Source organism: Pongo pygmaeus, chromosome 1 (genome assembly GCF_028885625.2).
Source record: "Pongo pygmaeus isolate AG05252 chromosome 1, NHGRI_mPonPyg2-v2.0_pri, whole genome shotgun sequence".
Lineage (NCBI taxonomy): Eukaryota > Metazoa > Chordata > Mammalia > Primates > Hominidae > Pongo > Pongo pygmaeus.
This window is the reverse complement of record NC_072373.2, coordinates 1814931-1829220: the sequence shown is the minus strand read 5'-3', so window position 1 is coordinate 1829220 and position 14290 is coordinate 1814931. Positions and strand designations below refer to the sequence as shown.

General features: G+C 41.8%; 1 pseudogene; it reads right to left on the bottom strand.

Moving 5' to 3' along the window:
• Window positions 1-3853: 3853 nt before the first annotated feature.
• Window positions 3854-13032, bottom strand: LOC134739613 (peroxisomal targeting signal 1 receptor-like; annotated as a pseudogene).
• Window positions 13033-14290: the final 1258 nt, after the last annotated feature.

Below are 14290 nucleotides of genomic sequence, written 5' to 3'. Positions count from 1 at the left end.
TCAGGCATGTGTGGTCAGCTGCTGGTTGACTAGGCAATGCTGCTTCTGAGGGTGAGCTGCCTGTCAACTACGGCACTTTGGTTTTCCTCCCTATAGTATCTCATCCTCTAGCAGGCTAACATGGACTTGTTATTATGGAGATGACAGGGTTGTGAAATAAAGAGCAGAAGCATTCAAGAGCTTTTGTGCCTTGGCCCCAAACTGGCACACGGTCATATTCACAGCTTTCTACTGCCGGAGCAAATAAGGCCAGTGAGATTCAAGGTTTGGGAAACAGATTCTGCCTCTCAATGAAAGCAGCTATAAAAGCACATCACAAAGGGCATAAATACAGGAAGGGATGAAGAATTGCTGCCATTTTTGCAATCAGTATCATGCCTTTTCTTGAAGATGAGGTTTATATAACTTTCCAAGACAAGGAAGTTGTCCAAAGCCTCACAGCTACTAAGAGGCTGGGCTGGGACTCAGGATTAACTTTTCGTGACTCCAAAGCCTGTGCACCTCTGCAAGCCACATGAATCAAGCAGCTTCTTTAAACCTTTGAAGTCCTGGAAAGTAACTCTTCTGCAATAGAAGCAAGAATCCTGTGAGATTCTGATCCATCTAGTACTCTTCACCATTTGGAACAATTGCCTCCAGAGAATGCTTCTGAAGCATCTTGGAAGAACTTGGAATAACTTGAGGAAATGGTTGATTTCCTAATTTAGGAAACCAATGTTCGATATTATATATTTTTTATTTCTTTTCATAGGATAAATTTAAAAGCACAGATGATGCACTCCACATGAACGCAAATCCTATTCATCCCTTTTTGTTGTTTGTAGGCTATTTATGATTTTCAACAAAGACTAAATCAAACCTCTGTGTCTGAAATAACCTCTTACGCTGAAAGCAAGTGACATAAAAATAGACCTGCTGAGAAAAATTTCTTCCTGCTGCAATTTAACGAAACAGCTGAATACAATTTGAAGCTATCCTTTGATTTTTTTTTTTTTTTTTTTTTTTTTTGAGATGGAGTCTCGCCGTGTCATCCAGGCTGGAGTGCAGTGGTGCCATCTTGGCTCACTGCAAGCTCCGCCTCCCGGGTTCACGCCGTTCTCCTGCCTCAGCCTCCCAAGTAGCTGGGACTACAGGTGCCCACCACCACGCCCGGCTAATTTTTTTGTATTTTTAGTAGAGATGGGGTTTCATCGTATTAGCCAGGATGGTCTCCATCTCCTGACCTCGTGATCAGCCCGCCTTGGCCTCCCAAAGTGATGGGATTACAGGCGTGAGCCACCGTGCCCAGCCCATCCTTTGATTTTTAACAAGGAAAGGTTGTTTTCCAAGACCTCAAATAGATCATGTGAGTGTTAGGGCTACTATATTGACTCAGAAGGTGGACCAGATCCTCTGTTTGGAGATGGAGTGGTGAGAGGGCCTGCACCAGCAGGTGAAGACCTTAGGTCCATAGGTGAGATTCATTCATCAGGTGTGGTGTTTTAGGGTCCTGATGTTTATGACAAAAGTTTTGTGTATATTACTAAAGGTAAATTGTAGAACATTACAAATAATCATATATAAACCAAAAATGTCGACTACAATTGTTATTATGCATTATTATTCTAAGTATTTTTACCACAATTAGAAGTAGTAGCAGTTGTTGCTGCTGCCACTGCTGTTGTAGGAATGGGGATGAAAACATGGAATAAAGCTCTGCTGCCTGGTCATTCTGCTGCTCCTACGGCTGCAGATTTGCTAGTTCTGTGCAGACTTTAGACTTCTGTTGTGAAGCTGTAACTTAAGAGACTTTCAGTGCTCTGCTGTGGCAGGAAAAAAGTTTGAGTCAAGACAGAACAACAATTCTGTGAATTTGAAGGTGGAGGGTAGGATGGTTCTGGGGCGCAGTTGAAGGGGAAGAAGTACACATCACTGAATGAAAGAGTGGAAGCCTATGGTGAATGGCAGGGTTTGGCCATGAGGCAAATCAGATTTGGATTTTACGGATGGTCACTCAGTGAAACTGACACACCTGCAAAGCGGGAAATGGTGGACGAATAAACAGGTGATGTGTTCCAGCAGCAGACAGGAGGGTCTTCTAAGAACACACCTGCTCCTTCACCCAGGACTTCTTCCTACAGCTCCAGCAGACATTCTCATGTAGAAAACCACAATGTGATTTCATCACATTCTGACACCACGTTCTGACTCCATGTTCTGACTGGTACAGTATCCTTTTCTCCATTCTCTTATCTTCCCCTTCCTCATTTCATTATTGCACATAAAGCATCTGGGGTGGGCACACAAGCATATTGCTGTTTTTGTTTGCTTGTTTGTACTAAATGACATGTGTTGATCAGCAGCCAAATGAGACGGGGCAGAAAAATACTGGCCCTGTGAAGACTGTTTCTCCACCAGTGGCTACTCACTCAGCTCTTATCTGTGTATTTCAGGACTTAAACAACAATAACAAAAAACCATAATACCCTTGCATAGATTGTTCAGCTGGTGAATTTCAATGTTTTTAATATAGCATTATAAAACCAAAAACAATTTCATAACTTTTTTATCTACATAGTCGTTACACATAGGGCAAATCTGTATATAGGACTATGAAATAGTCCTATATATATACGACTATGTATATAGGACTATGTATATAGGACTATATATATGTGTGTGTGTATATATATAGAGAGACAGTCCTATATATATATAGCATATAACATATATATTACTATATATGTGTATATACATATGTATGTGTATATATATATACATATATACTATATATACTACATATATACTATATATATTACTATATATATGCTATATATACACACACTATATATATACACACTGTGTGTATATATATATACATATACGCACTGTGTGTGTGTATATATATACACGCACTGTGTGTGTGTATATATATACACGCACTGTGTGTGTGTATAAAGGACACTATGTGTATGTATATAGGACACTGTGTATATATATATAGGACTATATATATACATAGTATATATATATAGCACTATATATATACATAGTATATATATATAGCACTATATATATACATAGTATATATATATAGCACTATATATATACATAGTATATATATATAGAGAGCATACTATATATGCTACATATATACACTATATATATATATATATATATATAACCTATGTATATAGGACTAAATGACACTTGAAAGAAAAGAATGAATCTCAAATACTTTTCCCTTCAAATCCAGTGTCTGTTTAAATATACATTTTGCATATAATGAAAAAATACATAAAAATTAAAATGTAAGGTTTATCTCACTATCCAGTATATCAGTTGGACCAAAAATGAGGAAAAAGAGGCATCTGTCTGCAGGAAGTTCTAAATTCTCCTGGGACCCCCGAACCACTTGCGCCTCCCAAGCGGACCCCGTTCTTGGCCTGTTGCCAGTGGCAGTGCATCCTGGTGAGGCTTCCACGTCTTGGCCCAGGAGGTACAGGGAGGGTAGGAGGTTGTCTGTCTCACAGCCAGGCCAACATCCCTGACCCAGGACCCTCTGAAAGAAGATTCCCAAGGTCCCCGTCAGCTTTCAGAAGGGTTATGCCATTCTAGAGAAATTATAAATGTTCTTGGGGGTTGACCCATAGGTGAGCTGGGCATCCCTGTGCTCTTGGGAGCTGGAGCAGGCAGGAGGCCCATCCTCCTGGGCACAGCTGCCACAGAGGCAGACCCAGGCATCTCTGCACTCTGGAGAGCTCAGGAAGGTTCCCCCACCCCCACAGCCTCGGAAGTGCTTGCTCCCACTGTCTGGCTTCTCCAGACAGAGAAAAGGCTTTTCTCCAGAGAAAAGGGGAGTCTGGGCCCACGCACCTATCAACCCATCACCTACGTATTAAGCCCAGCATGCATTAGCCATCTCCTCTTTGACTTTAACGTGAAATTCTCATAATCATTTTATGTTATCAATGACCAGTCATAGGTTTTAAAATGCTGGCTGTTACTTGTGTATAATAACAATGACATTTTTATTAATAAAACAAAACACGGGATACTTTTATCATAAAGATTATATTCTTAAATGACTACAATGATCACTGTACAGTCATTTATAAAATGACACCATCTATCATAAACAACAATACAAATTATATATTGTAATATAGTTGAGGAGAGAGGTCTCAGCAAACCTTTTTTTTTTCAAAGAACACATTAATTGCATGTAAAATTGCTTGTGGATTTGTGTAAATGGCTTTTTCATTCCAGTACACTCCTCTTTTCTTCAGCGGTGTCGATTAAGCTCACAGACTTTATAATCAGTCTTTCGTTTCTTGTTCATTTAATGATAAATTTTTCCCATCATTATTCATAATTACGTAAATACCTGGGACTTACAATATTTAGAATAGTCTGAGGTGAAAGCCAACATGAGGATGAACTTGATCGATCTGCATTATCTGTTTCCTGAGAGGGCTCGGGAGCTTCACCCTCAGCCCCAGCCACCCATGGCTGTCACTTCTCATAGTGAGGGCTGAGATGTGCATTTAGATTGATCAGTTTTTAATGTATCAGGTAGGACCCAACAGTCCTTTGCACTCTGACCCACCTACAGAAAAGCTCTCTGATTATGTTCTTCTATATTGTTTCTCCCAGGTCAGTACCATATTATGGTAAATCCTGTGATTCATAGTGAAGTTGCCAGATTCATCAAGTAAAAAATAGGACAGAAAATTAACTTTAAAATTTAAATAAACGACAAATGACTTTTGAGTGCACAAATATGTCTTTGACAATGGTCAGTAGTTAGATTCTGAGAGATAAATTTCCAAAAGGAATAATAAAAATAATATACTTTAGCTGTCAATTCTAATCCACAGTATTGTGATCCTTTCTTGTGTAGTCTCAACACCAGTGACCTCAAGAGACTTGTTGGAGAGAGACTCCATCTGATGATTCAGCAGATAAAGTACTTTTCAGCATGTGATCCTTATTTGTAGAGAGAAGGGTGTGAAATACATGGGGTGAGCTAAATCTATCTTAGGGTAAGAGAATAAAACATCAGATTTCCTATTTTATCTCTTTCTGTTATACGGCTTCCATGTGTTTTATTAACAAATTTATATGGACATGTAGTTTATAAATAATTGCACATATATTAATAGTCCATGTCCAAGTATTCTTTTACTGGAGCTATAATCCCCAAAAGAGAGACCATTAAGCCCTTAAATCAACGATGTCCTGGCTCTTTTCCTGGTTTTATCATGACAGCAAAACCAAGTTGTGCTGAGGGTTAAGGTGCATGTTCATGGAACTGTCAGTTGTTTGGTTCTGGAAGTGTGTTCCTTTACTAAGATTTTGAAGATGTATTAACAATCATTTCAACATATGAGGTTGAAATGATTAGCTCATACATATGAGGTTGTTTTAGAGAAATTTTCTACCTTAGCTGTTAATTTCTGAGTAAGAGCCAAAAATACTAATTGTCACCATTTCTGCATGGAGATATCTACATCTAGCTAATCTATCACCTATAGCTCCATACCTGGGATGGTATTGTGATAAGTGACCTTTAAAATATAATTGGACAGCTGTCATCTCAGAAAAAAACTGAGCGGTGTGGAATGGTTTTCTAATTTTTTGTATCATTAAGTTGACTTGTTCTAATCACTGGATTAATTTGATAAAACAATTATGCCTGCACCTTGGCCATAACATTAGAGAGTAATTTCAAAATTGCTCAGTGAAATTATGCCAGGTGTTCTGATATTACAGATATCCTAATAAAACTAGAGGGAAATTACCTTTACTATTGGAGAAATAAGTTTTCAAAGCAAAAGAGGAGATCTCTGTATTAAGTGGAATCTCAAGAAAAGGATCAACATTTGATCATTTTGATGCAACTTTATGGTTGTCACAAAGTGATTACAACTAGTGTTATTCTCTTGACAATTCAGAGCTGGACATTGGCGATCCTCTGTTGAGATGTAGATAATTTATTTTTGAGATGGAAACTAAACTGTAAGAGAGCCAGAGCTATTTTTATGTGATACAGCTAATAGGGTTTGGTAAGCACAATAATGCCCTCCAAAGGTGTCCATGTTCTAATTCTCAGATACAGCAAATATACATTCCATGGCAATGGGTATGAGAAGTTGCACATGGGATCAAAATTGCTAATTTGTTGGTGAAAAATAAGGATACTATCCTAAATTACTATGGTAGGTTCAAATGTCTAATCACAAAGGTTCAAAATGTGAGAGACGAAGAATTAAAAGCGTTGAAAGGTCGGCATGTCAGAAAGACAACTAGATATTATTTTTTCAACTGTTTTGGTGATTCTTTCCCTATTAGCATAAATTTTATTCAGTTCCACTGTGCACATATGATTGGGTAATTTTATATATTTGTAGCATCAATGTGCTAAATATAAAATAAGAATGCAGAACAAAGATACGATTTCTAAAGAGGGATGCCCAGGTACCATGGGTATCTATACCCAGGAATAGATAGTGTGCATCTCATAAGGGGAAGACCGTGAATGTGTTGGTATTTCACATATTAATTGGTGTAGAAAATGATGCAGAGGCTGGATTATCAAGAATTTATATGAGATAGAGCTTATCAAGATTAAGAGGATAAAACAATAAAAGTGATTTGTGATAATTTTGACTAATGCAGAATTAATAATGATGAAGTGAGTTTTTTTGGGTTTTTCTGATGTACAAAGCCAATTTCTGGCCAGGTGAAGTAGCTCACACCTGTAATTCTAGTGCTTTGGGAGGCCAAGGCAGGAGAATCACTTTAGGCCAAGAGTTCAAGACAAGCCTGGCAGCGTAGCGAGACTCCATCCCCACTACAAATTTTTTAACAATTAGCTGCACCTGGAATCCTAGCTGTTTGGGAGACGGAGGCAGGCGGCCACTTGAGCCCAGGGGGCCCAGAATGCACTTCAGCCTGGGTGACAGAGCAAGACCCTGTCTTGAAAAAGAAAAAAAGGTAAAATGTGAAAAATACATAAAGTTCATTATTAAGAACACAATTTTGGCTTATGTAATTACTAAAAAATACTTTCTATTTTCAAGCTGACATTGCAGTCCCAGTCAACACCTTTCTCCTTTTCTTCTTCATCTTCACACTCCTGGATCACAGGCTGAAGCACACAGACCTGATCACCTGTCACTTGACTTTTGTTCACTCAATGATGCACCCCACTGTAGTGGATTTTTTTCTCTTTAGACGGTGTTTGAGTCACTGAATTTTTGGAAGAACTTCAAATGTCAAGCATTATTCTCCATGAACAGGGTGATGAGGGGTCTGGCCATCACCACCACCTGCCTCCTGAGCATGCTCCAGGCCATCACCATCAGCCCTAGCATCTTGTGGTAGGTGAGACTTAAAAACATAAATTATCTTCCAGTAGTAGCACGATCATCTGCACTGTAGCTTATTTCAATGTGACCCAGACCAATTCAATTTACCGAGTGTCAGTGACTTCTGCTCACTTTCTCCAACGAGCTCCATCTTCGGGGGACTGATTTTTATTCTAATGTAATTTCAGAATATTTTCTTTGTAGGAATCATGCTGCTCTCCAGTACGTACACGGTCATTCTCTTGTTCAGGCATGAGAGGTGATACTGGAGGCTTTGCAACATCAGCCGCTCCCCAAGAGCCTCCCCAGAGAAAAGGGCCACGCAGACCAGCCTGTGTCTTCTGGTGAGTTGCTCTGTGGTCACGTACTCAGTGGACATTATTACTTCATCCTCCTTAACCATGTGGTGGGTTCATGGCCCAGTCATCCCGGATGTCCAGATGCCTGTGATGCCTGTGGTCACTCTCTGTGCCACTGTCTGTCCTTTGGTACAAATCAGTCCTGACAGAAGAATCATCAATATTCTAAAAAATATTCTATCAAAGTGCCACCCATTTTTAACAAGGTTGTACTGGGACAAAAATCTTCTGAAGAGAAATAGATTTTTCTGCCACCAGTTAAACTATGCAAATAGCACAGGATTTGTTAACTGACTTAAATGCAATGAATTAAATAGCAATGTCATTATATCTAAATAGTTGCTTGATGCTGCCAAAGTCTAATTTCTTTAGTTCAATGTCCATCAGGGTTTGATATTTCCAAATCAAGTCTCTTAGACTTTCTTTTATTTTGAGATGGAGTCTCGCTCTGTTGCCCGGGCTGGAGTGCAGCGGCATGATCTCGGCTCACTGCAACCTCCGCCTCCTGGGTTCAAGCGATTCTCCTACTTCAGCCTCCCGAGTAGCTGGGATTACAAGCACGCACCACCACGCCTGGCTAATTTTTGTATTTTTAGTAGAGACGGGTTTCACTATGTTGGCCAGGCTGGTCTCCATCTCCTGACCTCGTGATCCACCCACCTTGGCCTCCCAAAGTGCTGGGATTACAAGTGTGAGCCACCGTGTCCAGCCACACTTTCATTTTTAATCTTATACATGAAATATTATTTTTTCTTCTTGAAGTACACTTTTAAAAAGCTCCTATTGGTAAACAAATCACTCAGGGTTTTAAAAATATATTTTAATTTACCCTTTTTTGTTAAAGGTATTTTAGCCTAGTATCTACTTCTAGGTTTAATAAATACTTTCTCTTAGCTCCATCCCTATTTATGTTTTGGGTTTTATAAAAGCTGTAGAAATTTTGCTCTCATCTTTACCACTTACCTCTTTCTCACACTGATTTTGAGTATTTTTCTTCTCTTTGGTGTTATCCAGCTTATTTCTTTTAAATAATTTTTTTTTTTCACTTTTTGACACACTGCCTTTCTGAATTCAAGGATTTATGTCTGGTTTTCAGTTTAGAAACTTACAAACCACCAACTCTTAAAGGCATTATTCGAATTTTTTTTGTTTTTTTTGGAGATGGAGTTTTGCTCGTTGCCCAAGCTGGAGTACAGTGGCGCAATCTTGGCTCACCGCGACCTCCACCTCCCGGGTTCAAGCAATTCTGCCTCAGCCTCCCGAGTAGCTGGGATTACAGGCATGCGCCACCACACCTGGCTAATTTTGTATGTTTTAGTAGAGACGGGGTTTCTTCATGTTGATCAGGCTGGTCTCGAACTCCCGACCTCAGGTGATCCGCCCGCCTTGGCCTCTCAAAGTGCTGGGATTACAGGCGTGAGCCACTGCGCCCAGCCTCAAATTCTTTTAATATATCCCATAAAAAAAGAGATTTGTCCTATTCCTTCTCATTCTAGCATTCTAGTCTTCATAGATATATGTATTTGTTTTATGTTTTTCTTTTTTTGAGATGGAGTCTCGGAGTGTTGCCTGGGCTGGAGTGCAATGGTGCCATCTTGGCTCACTACAACCTCCGCCTCACAGGTTCAAGCGATTCTTCTGCCTCAGCCTCTGGAGTAGCTGGGATTACAGGTGCCTATCACCATACCCAGCTAATTTTTTGTATTTTTAGTAGAGACAGGGTTTCACTATGATGGCCAGGCTGGTCTTGATCTCCTGACCTCATGATCTGCCCACCTCAGCCTCCAAAAGTTCTGGGATTACAGGTATGAGCCACTGGGCCTGGCTGTTTTCTTTTCTTTTCATTTTTTTTTTTTTAAACAAATATTTTAGTCTTATTTGTAAATCATTTACACATATTCACAAGAAGAAAAATAAATTTCAGAATGGAATCTTGGGACCATGGTAGTTAAAAAAATATATATATATGTATATGTATATATATATATATATCTGATCATTAGCCACTGAAGACAAGGCAAGAGGCTTAGCAGTCATTTCTGGGGGTTAGTGTATCTCCCCATGCAAGGGACAACTGAGAAGAATCCAAGCTGCTCCCTCATCTTCCCTCAATTTTCACCTTCTGGAGACAATATGGGGGAAGGGGATTTTCCAGTGCTGTCCCCTAGAAACATTTCAAGAGGTACAGCCAAGGCTTATGCTAACACTGAACCTGCTCTTTGCTAGAAATTTGGCAAGATTGCAACCTCTGAACCAACCTACTAGAAGAGTTAGCCCAATTCCTATTCACAGATACCTCTAAGAGGAGGAGGGATTGCTGTACTCATCACACCCACTTCCCACTTGCTCTGTTCTCCCACCAAGGACCCAGAACAGAGCTCTTGATCTCATCTGATCTAGTCCCTCCCTGCTCTCACCCAGCCTCATTTCACAAGTGAACCTTCCTCCCACCCCACACTCACTCTGTAACTGTTGGCCCTGGCAGCTCCTGAGGACTGCTGATATGATGACACAGCATTTTTGCATCAGCATCGTGCTCACAGGGAATCGGAGCTCAGCCAGGAGAGGTCCAAGAATGACGGAACTATGAGCACCCCTACCAAAACTCAGCTCTGCAGAGCCAAATAAACAATTCAATCCACCAGGCCAACTCCTAACATCCCATCCCAGGCAGTCATCATTGGAGGCGCAGATGAACCTGCTATCATTGGAGGTGCACAGCAGATGAACCTCCTATCATTAGAGGCGCACAGCAGATGAACCTCCTATCATTAGAGGTGCACAGCAGATGAACCTCCTGTCATTAGCGGCGCACAGCAGATGAACCTCCTGTCATTAGAGGCTCACAGCAGATGAACCTCCTGTCATTAGAGGCGCACAGCAGATGAACCTCCTGTCATTAGAGGCGCACAGCAGATGAACTTCCTGTCATTAGAGGTGCACAGCAGATGAAACTCCTGTCATTAGAGGTGCACAGCAGATGAACTTCCTGTCATTAGAGGCGCACAGCAGATGAACCTCCTACTTGCACTGAACTATTACCAATTCCCAGTAACAGTGGGGGAAAGGACAGACATGGCAAATGTGGTAGACCCTATCAGAAATGGCAGCTGATGACAACAGTTAGCCTAGATCATTGGGTCCTACCCAAAAAGCATCCTCAAGAACGGGCATGATAAACAGAGAGCTCTGTAGCTGGATGTGCAGCCCTTGAATTACTAAGGGACTCAGAGAAAACAAGCCTTGTTTTCCTACGACTATCTAGGAACTGGAACACGGACTACCCACCCCTATCTTGAGGCAGCTTCTGAAAGGCCTTACCGCTGATGGTCATCAGCCCATCAGCTTGGTAGGTGCAATTGGGGAGAGGGACTCACATCACATCCAGAGTGGGGACCCATCTAGGCGGACACCACAGGGCAGCCCATCCCACTGTCACTGGGGCAGGCCAAACATGGTTAGGAGGGTGGACAGATCCCAGGCATCAGCCGCCCCACAGGCATCGCTCTGGCCTAACACAGACAATGTGAAACGTTAGGTGCTCCAAGTGTTCTCCGACATGGCACTCCTTCACCCCGAGGGCCCCGGCTTTTCTTCCACACGTTCAGGGCCTCCAGAAAGTGCTCCGCAGCCTCCCGGTGAGCCCCAAGGTTGATGCAGCTGATGCCCAGGTTATAGCGGGACTGGATATAGCCAGGCTGGAGCTCAAGGGCCTGGCGGTATGCAGTTACTGCTTCTTCACTCTGGTTTTCATTCCACAGCAAATAGTCATTGGGACGAACACTGAGGGTAGCTGTGAAGCAGTTCGTGGCCTCGTCGGACTCTCCACTCAGGTTGAAAAGGATATGCAAGCCACACTGCACCTCGGGGTCAGTGGATGTAGGGTCCAGTTGCACAGTTGCTAGGAAGAGCTCTTTCATTTCAAGAAACAGGGAATCAGACATCAGAGATCCCAACATACGCTTGCTGGCGCCCACTGCTGCCCCGCCAGCCCCTTCTTCAACAGGTGTCACCAGATAGGCACAGGCTGGTGTGTGGCAGGGTTTCACAGGCCTGTCACCGCAGGGGCTCATTGGTAAAGCTTGCAGCCGGCGCCATCAGTGCTGTTGGTTATCTGGCTTTAGCTCCAGACACCTCTGCAATGCTCTGATGGCTCACAGTTCTTGTTCATTCTCTGCCTGGGAGGTACCCAGATACAGCCAAGCTTCCATGTGCTTAGGATCCTGCTGCATAGCTGCCTCAAAAAGCAGCACAGCATTTGGGAGGGCCCTCTCCTGAAGTCACTGCAGCCCTTCTTTGAAAGGCTGAGGGTGATCACGCAGGGGGTTCTCCTCCTCCAACTGGTACCCCTTATCATAGGAAGCTGATGCGAGGTCATCATAGCCAGAAAGCCAGGGGTGAGTGTCAGCATCCCGTTTTGCCATCTCCTCCAACTCTGTCTGCAACTCTGCAGCTGACTTGGCGCGTTTAGACTCCCTATCAACGGCAGCTGTGTTTACTGGTCTTGTGAATGGTCAACCCAGGCATCTGATGTACACTCAGAATTAGCCAATTTGGGGTCATCTCCTTTGGCCACAAAGTCACTGGCCATGTGCTGCAGATCCTCCTCAGGATGACATTCGTCGTCCAACGATCGGTGGCTGCTGCTCCCTTAGGCTGTCCCAACCACAGCTTCTCCCGATTGCTCCAAATATTCCTCAGCCCAGCGGGTGGGGGAAACGGCCAAGGGGTTTGTAACTTCAGAAATGAATGATTGGGACCAGTCTATCTCATTATAATCCTGAATTACATCCACAGCATCTCCAGCTGCAAGACAGTCTGGGCCCAGTTCTCAGACAAGGCCAAGTCGACCACACCAGGGGCTCTCTGGGGAGCCTGGAGGAAGTTTGACTGTTCAATCTGCTGCATCTCAGCCAGGAGTTCATCCATCTTGAAGGTCTGAGGGGCAGGGGATACAAGGTGTACACTGTGGTCCTGCAGGAATTCACCCACCAACTCATCTTCAGAAGCTACTTCCAAAGCCTTGGAGACTGCCTTAGAGGCTGGGGCTCTGGGGGGGCCAGGGGCCAGGCCTTAGTCCCTTCTGCTGGGGTCGGCGGGTGTTTTCTCTTTTTACTGTTTTAACTACATTAATCATGCTCAGTATTTCGGTTCACTAATCTCATCAGCTGAGACTAATATAATATTTCACCCGTATGTTGTGTATTAAGTAGGTTGATTCTATTTCCAGCTGTTTGTATTTGGCTCTTTTTCAAATATGGCTTGTCAAGCTTGTAGTCTTTTGCTCTTTAACAGTTTTCTTTTTCCTATTTTTCTCATTGTGTTGACTTAAACATTTAAAAAATAAGTCCTATAACCGTGTGTAACATAAGTTTTAATTTTCTTTTCACTTATGGGAGATACTACATTTGAGACATCTGCAGTTTATGTCTTTGTTTTTTAAATTTCCTTTATGGCAAGTTGGGCTACCCACATGGATTTGTCAACTCTGATCACCCATATCTAAGAGAAGCACTTACTTCTCAGTTGATTATTTTCCTAAATGGTTTCTGTGGTTTGCTTCTCTAGTTGGAAAATTATCATATTTCACTTTCACTTTCAACACTATACAGTCGTTTAAAATTCTTGTAACTTTCTGAGAATTTTACCTTTCTACATTTAAAATGTGTAGAATCTATAGTAGTTTTCCAACAAGCACAAATGTCAACAGTGTACACATGAAATCCATTTTACACAATTTTTTTTCATAACAGACAAGAAATCTCAAGTTACTTTATTTAGAACATATCCGTTCCTCAACATACTGTAAAGTAATAATAATTTGTAGAGTTTAATACTAGGGAACTGATTTTACATTTTGCACTAATTTCTGAAATAAACGTACTCTACTTCAGAGAACAGTACCTATATATGGCCAAAACTACTGATTTTCTACACCACTGAGAAAATATTGGCAGAATTGGCTGGGCGCAGTGGCTCACGCCTGTATTCCCAGAACTTTGGGAGGCTGAGGCGGAAAAATCACGAGGTCAGGAGATCGAGACCATCCTGGCTAGTATGGTGAAACCCTGCCTCTACTAAAAATACAAAAAATTAGCCGGGCATGGTGGCGGGCACCTGTAGTCCCAGCTACTTGGGAGGCTGAGGCAGGAGAATGGCGTGAACCCAGGAGGAGGAGCTTGCAGTGAGCGGAGATCGCGCCACTGCACTCCAGCCTGGGCGACAGAGCAAGACTCTGTCTCAAAAAAAAGAAAAGAAAAAGAAAAAAAGAAAATATTGGCAGAATTATTTACCTGAATTCAGATTTTTGGCTTCAATCACCATGCTTCCTCATTAGCACTTCCATGAATCCATGAAAAGAATCTGTTTGAGTCTTCCATTTGAACCACAAATTAAAAAATTTCAGTGCAGTTTTCATGTGGTGAGATAGTACTTGCTGGTAACATTTTAGTCAATAATTTCTATTGTTATTTACAATGTTCAGAAAATATGACCTGCTGGGTTTCTGGGGTAATAAATTCAATAACGTATTTTAGGCCTAAAACTTTACCACCTAAAATACTTATATCTAATATTTGA